Below are 9236 nucleotides of genomic sequence, written 5' to 3' on the forward strand. Positions count from 1 at the left end.
ATCTTTGCCTATTTTTTTTCGCGTGGCCTGGAGAGGGGAGGGTGACGTACTCCCAACGGCGGTGCTCTTACATCAATCTAAACAAACATTGTCTTAGCACATTGAATGTGAGCAGGTGAGCTCGGGTGAGCAGCAGGTGATGGCTGGAGGGTGAGTAAGGAGGGGCGGGTGGCGGAGGTGGGGGGGGGTTGGGGGGGACGGGGGGGGTGTAACGTGTCCGCACAAGCGCCGCCTTTCATTGCGAGCCATTCCAAGGGCGGCTATATTAAACTATTAAACTTTGGGGGGTGTTTTTATTTTATTTTACCAGGTATAAAGGTACCACTGAGCTGTATAGCTCTTTTTTTCCAGAAGCGTCCTAGGCCACAAATTATATGTGAACGAAGTGGCTGATCGTGTGGACATTGAGAGCAGCCGAAAACTCTAAACGCGTGACGTTGATTCTAAATGTGGTACGCAGAGACCCGGAGAAAAATCCACGACGAGGACATGCACCTCCGATTACGTGCGGTGCGAAAGAAGTTCAACATACACGCGCCATCCATAATCGATTAAATATGGTCGCGAAAGCCTCCGTGTTAAACATACACACTCCAAGTATATACAACAGGCGTCAGGGTCGGGATCGAACCCACGACCTCCTGTACACCAGGCGAGGTAGTTAACATCTCGCCAAGGCACTCCTCCCCCCTTATATCATATCACATTCATCGCTCCATCTCCACGTGGCCGACTTTGTTTTACACCTCGTTTTGGGCTACCACTCCCGTCCGTCGCCTCGACACTCTTAAGTCGAGCACACGACACGACACTTGCGATGGAATCTCCCTCCCCGCCACCAAACCCTCTCACACCCCCCCCCCATCTCGCCACCGCCAGGCTCGTCATCAGCAGTTTCACCTCCGCCTACAAACGCGGCCGGTTGAGGAATTGTTTTTTTCTCATCTCTCGACGGGGAGGGAGGGAAGGGAGGGGGAAGGAGGCGGGTGATGATGGTGGTGGTGGTGATGATGACGATGGCAGTAGACGGTGGTTGGTTGGCGATGAGGGAGGTGGATGTTCCGGGGTTGTGCAACTCCATTCCACAGTTGAGCCTCTTGCTAGAAACTACAGCAAGCTTGACGTCACCTCGCATACCCCCCCACCCCCCCACTGATCCCCCTCCCCGTGATCCCTTCACAACCCACCCACACCCCGCTGCAACATCAACCCCTCCCCCTGATCCCTTCTCCGCCCTTACATAAATACCCCTCCCACTGATCCCCCACAACCCCTCCCCCTGATCCCTTCCCCCCTCCGCTTACACAAATACCCCTCCCCCTGATCCTCTCCCCTCACACCAACCCCCGTTCCTTGATCCCCCCCACCCCATACACACCCCTCCCCCTGATCCCTCCCCCCCAACCCCACACATACCCTTCCCCCTGATTCCCCCCCTACCCCAAAAACACCCCTCCCCATGACCCCCCCCTACCCCACACACACCCCTCCCCCTGATCCCCCCTACCCCACACACACTCCTCCCCCTGACCCCACACACATCCCTCCCCCTGACCCCCCCCCTACCAACACACACCCCTCCCGCTGACCCCCCCCCCTACCACGCACACCCCTCCCGCTGACCCCCCCCCCTACCCCACACACACCCCTCCCCATGACCCCCCCCTACCACGCACACCCCTCCCCCTGATCCCCCCCCCCTACCATACACACCCCTCCCCCTGACCCCCCCTACCCCCACCGCGTGGTGCCACGCGGGCGAATGAGTCGCTTCCGTCTGCCAAGAGGCGCCATTCGCCAGCCTCGAGGCAGGTGACGTCACCGCGGCGGCTGTGCCAGGCTGGGTGCACCTTGAGGTCATCACGTGATGTGCGGACGGCTCGCGGTGCAGCTGCCCACGTGGTGTGGGCTTTGACTTCTTCACTGGCAGACGTGTACCACCGTCACCTTATCACGACCAGTCGAGATGTTTGCAGGTTAGATTTAAGAAATGCATTCATTGTTTTGATTGCATCATATGTAGCGACATCTAGTGGCCGGCTGGAAATCCCCGGTCGAACCCATTGCATTAAAAGTGACGAAATTAAAAAATAATAAGCGAATGTTCCTCGTGATATTTCAATGCTGCGTATCGTGAGCTGAAGAATCGATGTTGATCGCGATTCGCTGACTGCTGTCGTGAAGACGCCACAGTGCCTCCAATGAGCCCCACGCGCAAGTATTCAAGAGGGCCTTGAAGCGTCGATTCATCAGCGTGGAATCCCAATTCCCAATGAACCGCTTGCCATAGGAGGGCGGTGTGGGGGGGGAGAGTCGTGACGCACCAATAACACAGAGCGCAGGGTTGGCCGAGTGCGTGTTGGCAGTGATGGAGGGAGCGGGGGAGGAGGCGAGTTAGGGGGGTTGATGGCTGGAGGGGGTAGGCGATCTCGCGTGATACGTAGGGGGTTATGGATGGTGGTGAGGGTGTGTGTGTTGAGAGTGGGGAGCGGTAGTGTAGTGGTTAGCGCTACGCTGCGCTACAAACCTGGCGACCCGGGTTCGATTCCCGCTCACGGCCAACACCAGTGACGATTATCTGAACCGGTCCTGGGCCTCCCCTAGGTCGACTCAGCCTCAAATGAGTACCTGGTGCGCTGTGTAAACATCGCCACTGGGGAGACAAACGTGGCCAGATGTGGTGCTGGCCACCGACCCGCTCGTGTGGCTTGTCAACCTTCATAGGTGCTGCTCGCGAACAGCACTTGCCCCAATGGTCTGTTAAGGCTACACGGGGGATCTTTGTCTTTGTGTTGAGAGTAGGCGCGTGGTTCGCGGGATTGACAGCGCAGCCCACACACTCCGCTGCACCATCGCCGACCACGACCCCTGACAGGAGTCGTCGCGACCCCACGGACCTGCTACGTCATCACGGGGGAGCGGTGGCGCAGCGGTTAGCGCACTGGCCTATGAACCCGATAACACCTCGTTTATGCTGAGTCTACCGCTGCTGCTGCTGGTTCTTCCCCTGCTGCTGCTGCTGCCGCTGCTGCTGCTGGTTCTTCCCCTGCTGCTGCTGCTGCCGCTGCTGCTGCTGCCGCTGCTGCTGCTGGTTCTTCTCCTGCTGTTGCTGCCGCTGCTGCTGCTGCTGGTTCTTCCCCTGCTGCTGTTGCCGCTGCTGCTACTGCTGCCGCTGCTGCTGCTGGTTCTTCTCCTGCTGCTGCCGCTGCTGCTGCTGGTTCTTCTCCTGCTGCTGCTGCCGCTGCTGCTATTATGGCCCCACGTGTTTTTCTTTTGCCGCTGCGGATGATGATTCTGCTGAAGGCGACGCTGACGATATTGATCGGGGTCCCTTCCGAACACCCGTCACTGCGGAATGGGAGACGTGGATTAGTGGGATGCCGAGAGAGAGGGGAGGAGGGAGAAGGCAGAGGAGGTCTTTTGTAAGAGTATCTGTACCGTACGTACGTGTGTGCTCGCGCCCGTGAGCGGATCCGGTATAAAAATCGGCGATCGCTAACTGCACTTGCCCGAGCAGGCTACGCGGGGGGACCTTTGTCATTGGTTGCAGAAGTGGCGGTGGGGAGGGGCCGTTTGTTGACGCGGCTCAGGAATGTGAATGTTCTGACAGCGAGAGAGGATGTGGTGATGGTGGTGGTCGTGGTGGTTGTTGGTCAGTAGCCTAGCGATCGAGTGCGCAGGTGGTGCAACTGCACAGGGGCGCACAGGCCGGAGAGAGGGGGGCCCGAGAGGTGAGGGGTGGGGGGCTACTGCGAATGGGGGAGGGGTAAAATTCGACAGTGGGGGACCCCGTTTCATCCATTCACCACGGCCCATGCCAATGACCCCAACCCACTGAGACCCATAGACTTACAAAGAGACCCATAGACTTAGAATGCAACCATAGACTTGTATTCAGACCCATAGACTCACAAGACACCCATAGACTTCCATGGAGACCCATGGACTTGCATAGCGGCCCGTAGACTTACACAGGACCCAGAGACGAGGGCACATGCTCGCCACGCTCCATCGCCGGTGGTGCTATTGTTGTTGCTGACGATAGTGGTGGTAAGGATAACGATGGAGATGAGAGAATTGTAGTGGTGGTGGTAATAGTTGGTGGTGAGGATGACTATAGTGGAGAGGCGATGATGGTAGTGGTGATAGTGGTTGTGGTGGTGGCGATGATGATGGTCGTGGTGGTAGTGGTGATACGTGGTGGTGGCGATGATGGTAGTGGTGGTAGTGGTGATAGTGGTTGTGGTGGTGGTGGCGATGATGATGGTCGTGGCGGTAGTGGTGCTAGGTGGTGGTGGCGATGATGGTAGTGGTGATAGTGGTTGTGGTGGTGGCGATGATGGTGGTCGTGGTGGTAGTGGTGATACGTGGTGGTGGCGATGATGGTAGTGGTGGTAGTGGTGATAGTGGTTGTGGTGGTGGTGGCGATGATGATGGTCGTGGCGGTAGTGGTGCTAGGTGGTGGTGGCGATGATAGTGCTTTTCGACAGAGACAGACAGGGAGATAAGACTAAGTGCAGAAAATGACACGGCGATAGGAAGAGACACATTCAAAGACACAAAAGACAAAGATCCCCCGTATAGCATTTAAAGACTGCAGGAGCAAGTGCTGTTAGCGCGCACCTACGAAGGCCGGCACGGCACACGAGGGGGTGGTTGGTCAGCACCACGTCCGACCTCCTTTGTCTCCCCAGTGGCGATGTTTTTTTCTACACACCGCACCAGGTACTCATTTAAGGCTGAGTCGACCTCGGGGAGGCCCGGGACCGGTTCGGATAATCGTCACTGATGTTGGCCGTGAGCGGGAATCGAACTCGGGTGGCCGGAACCGGAATCACTCCCGCTCCCCAGACACGGAAAAACAGACACGGACACACACGAAGACAACAACAACAACAACCGCCATTCGCCACTAAGTGGCGGTGACGTCACCACGACGCTTGTGCCAGGCTATGTGCACGTTGAGGCCACGTGAAGTGTCGAACGCCCGCTGACAAGAGGTCACGAGGCAGACCCAGGTGCCATGGGTCGACTGACTGAGATGACTGGCCGATGCACCACCTGTGCCCCCTACTGTGCCAACTTGCTGTGCTTTAGCCACCCGGCGCTCCGCTTGTTGTTGTGAGCGTCGCTCCTCCGCCCTCCGTTGTTGTTGGAGGGCGACTGCCTCCAACTATCCAGTAGCAGCAGCAGCGTCCTGCACGAGCCTCCTCCACAGAGGCCGATCTTGACACCGCTGGTACCAGTCATCGGCAAGTCCACTCAGCTGCACGTCCTCCTGTACCACATCACTCCATCTCCTCGCTAGCCCGTGCCGCGCCCGTTTAGCCCCCTCGATCCGGCCGAACAAAAGCTATTTAGGCATGCGGTGACTGGGCATGCGGGCTACATAACCCAGCCAACGAAGCATTGCCTACCGGAGGAGCTCACCAATGGGACTTTGTCCAGATCTTTAAAGGATTTGTGAGCTCCTCACATAATCCAGCCTGGTTAAACCCAGGATGGATCGTAGGCAGGCCAGCCTAAATGTGTCTGACCGGCGAATATGCGTACAGAATGGAAGGGCATTACTGGCCGAGAAGACCTGAAGCTTCGTGTGGAGCGGCAGACCAGGTAGCTTCCACACAGCGTTACGCAACCGAGACACACATACACGTAGACAGACACACACGGAAACACACACACACACGGACACACACGGCAATCTGCGCGTCAAAGTTACGTGCTATTCATATTTTGATTTGAGTAGAGAGAGCGAGGAGGGAGAGGGGGAGAGAGCAACTGAAACAAACAACACGAGGCTTGAGCGAGCGAATAACACGAGAGGGTAGGCGGGGGCGGACGGACGGACGGAGGGGAATGAGGGCAGAGAGGGAGGGTGGGTGGGAGTGAAACAGGCAGGGGGAGAGAGGGAGAGACACGAACTCTCTCTGCTCTTCGGTCAGCCCGTGCTAAATACAGTGGCCATGGCGCTGACTCCGCATCCTCACTCAGCCTGGCACCGCGTGACGTGACGGGGATCTTCCAGAGAGAGAGATGGGAGGTGGGAGGGTGATGGAGAGGGAGGGGAGAGTCAAGAGAGTCAAGCAGAAGGGGAGAGGGGGGGCTGGCGATTCGGGGTGCGTCCGATCGTACGTGCCACACCCCCCCCCCCTCGTGCGCAGTGCCCGCAATAATAGATGCTCGCGAACAGCACTTGCCTCCAACAGTCTGTTAAGCCTACACGGGGGATCTTTGTCTTTGTAGTGAACGTGTGTGCAAGGTGGTGTGGAGTTGAAGGTCGGCGCACTGCGCCATGAACGCGGCGATTTTTTGAAAACTGGACACGGCCCGCCCCTAGGTCGACTCAGCCCGAAATGAGTAGAGGAGTAGCCGGTGCGTCGATGCGTCAGCGCTGGGGAGAGACAAAGGCGACCGGGCGTGGTGCAGTACAGCCACATGCGCGCTCCTGCGTGCGGCCGCATCTGCTCGCAGCGAACTTGCCCCGACAGCCTTTGTCAAGGCGCTCGCTGGGCTCCCTTTGTCTCGAGTGCGCGGCCATTCGTCGGCTGCTTTGCGTGGCCGCCGTGCGCGCTGCGTGGCCGTGCGCTCGGTGACGCTATCGGAACGTACCCGACGAGTCCCACCCCTCGCCACTCACTCACTCTCTCTCCCTCCCGGCGTGTGCATATTTATTTATACCTCGTACGCGTGACGGCGTCTCTCCTTCTTCCTCGCCCCGTGGGGGGGTGGGTGGGCGGTGGTGTGGACATGCATAAGCATGCGACTCTTTTCTGCGCGTTATGCATATGCATGCGCGACTGTACCCGTCTGTGCGTGACGCGTCGGGGAGTTTGCGGCTGGCTGGCTGGGTGGGTTTGGTTTGAACGCGGGGTGCTGAGTTGTCTGGGCACGGGGATGGACGTGGCAGCTTTCCCGACAGCGACAGAGGGAGGGGTTGAGATGTGGGGGGGGCGGTGGGTAGGAGTGGAGATGTGTGATGGTGACTACGGATGAGGAGCAGGAGGAGGGGGGAGGTGGGGGGGGTTACGGAGATGACGCGAGCGAGGGAGAGAGATGGCGATGGAGGGGAGGGCTGGGGCTTGTGGTGGTGGTGGTGTGTCGGGAGAGAGAGAGGAGAATGATGACGCTTACGAGCGAGAGAAAGGGAGGGCTGCTGCTGCTGCTACTGGAGGTGGCGCTGATGATGATGATGGTGGTGATGGGTAGGGAGGGAGGGAGAGCGGGAGAGGAATGAGGGCGGGGAGGAGGATGAGGGGGAGGAGGAGGAGGTTACGCGGCTCCACACACTGAGGGCCGTCGTCACAGTGCGCACTCAGACGCCACTCTGTACGCCGTCACGTCTCTTGCTATTGTTGATCTCATCGTCGTATCGGTAGTACGATGTTTTAAGCATATTTATTCATCCGTATGTTACTTTTACTCGTATTAAACTTGCGTCTTACGCTTTGTTCTCGCCGCTCCTGTAAGTTTGTTATGTTGGTTTAGTGGGGTTTTTTTTTTCAAGATTGTAAACAAGCCCAAAACCGTCTCTGCAGCAGAGCGAGGATTCCTGTTCCCGGGCTGGTTGACCCCTCCCCTCTCATCCCCCCCACCCCTCCCCTCTCATCCCCCCCACCCCTCCCCTCTCATCCCCCCCCCCACCACCCATCGAAGCCCCCCCACCCCTCCCCTCTCATCCCCCCCCACCACCCATCGAAGCCCCCCACCCCACCCCTCATTCAACCCCCGCCACAGAACAGATTCCTTTGCCCCCCACCACACCAGCCCCTCCCTTCCTGCCTCTCACCCCACCCAGACCTCGACTCCCTTAGCTCCTCCTCCCTCCATCCCACCACCCTCCTCCTTCCCCCCCACCAACCCCCCCTACCCTGTTCCACCACCACCACACTCCCTCCTACTCCTCCTCCCACCCTTGCTCCCCTCCTCGATTCTCCGCGCGTCCGCTGTGCTCAAGGCGAGAGTTGAACTGACTTGACTCGGGAGTTGGGAAGGCGAGAGAGTAGAGGAGAGAGGGGGGGTGGGGCGTTGTTGTTGTTGTTGCAGCAGCGAGACTTGGAAGTGCGTCGTAGTGGTTACGATAACAACAACATCACCTGCACCGCAACAACAGCTCCAGCCGAAAACAAACGGCGACGAACGCAGCGACCGACCATGGCTTCGGCGGCCACGTCACGTCGACAGTCGTGCTAATCTGTGCGACCTTCCCCGCATGCCGTGGGCCATCATATGGGACTTCTCGGAGCCCGTGTGCCGCGGCTGCGTGAACTACGAGGGCGGAGACCGCATCGAGTTGGTCATCGAGGCCACGCGGACCATGAAGCGATCCCACGGCTTCCAGGATCACCGGCGGTCGCCTGGACCCATCGCTCAGCATTCGGGACCCAAAATCGCCAAAGAGCTGTCGGTCACTTCCGCGGACTTGCGTCCAGCCACGTGGATTGTAGAGGTGGCAGCTTGCAGCAGCAGCAGCAGCATCATCAGCAGCACCAGCAACACCAACAACACCAGCAGCAGCATCAGCACCAGCAGCATCAGCAGCAGCAGCATCAGCAGCATCAACAACACGAGAGGTACGCGCGCATGCTCGAGTACCAGCCCGTGTCGCTGAGCCGCATGCAGCAGGCGAACGGTTTGGCCGCGGCTGTCGTGGGATGTCAACGGACTGGGTCACGGTTCGCACGGCTCTTCGCACGGCAGCAGCAGCAGCAACAACAACGGCGGCGGCGGTAAAGCGTCGAACAATGAAGATCCACCCGAGCTGAACCGACAAAGTCCCACTCCGCCGCGCAGGGCAGTGTCCATCGCTGCAGTAGCCGCCGCCGCCGCGGCCGCCGCTGCCGCAGCCGGGCAGCCGCCGAACCTGTTGCCCCACGGGCTCATGAACGGCCCCGGGGGCACACAGCTTGCCGTGCACCCGTTGCTGGCTGGTGGCGGTGGCGTGGTGCCCGTCAACAAGCGCGTGTCGGTGGAGCACGAGCACAAGGGGTTGCCCCCCGAGATGGTGGGTGGAGGAGACGGGATGCACGCGCGCGGAGGGCACCGCGTGGAGGATCCGTGGGTCATGGCGAGCGGGGTCGGGAAGCCCAAGACGGTGCGCGAGACGCTCATCTCGCTCAACGGGTGCTTCGAGAGCAGGTTGCGGAAGGAGCACTCGCTCCTCGGCAGAGTCCTTTCCCTTCGACGGAGGTGCTAAGCAAGGTGAGGTGGGGCGTGGGGGTGCGAGCGTGTGTGTA

Source organism: Lampetra fluviatilis, chromosome 25 (assembly GCF_964198595.1).
Source record: "Lampetra fluviatilis chromosome 25, kcLamFluv1.1, whole genome shotgun sequence".
Classification (NCBI taxonomy): domain Eukaryota; kingdom Metazoa; phylum Chordata; class Hyperoartia; order Petromyzontiformes; family Petromyzontidae; genus Lampetra; species Lampetra fluviatilis.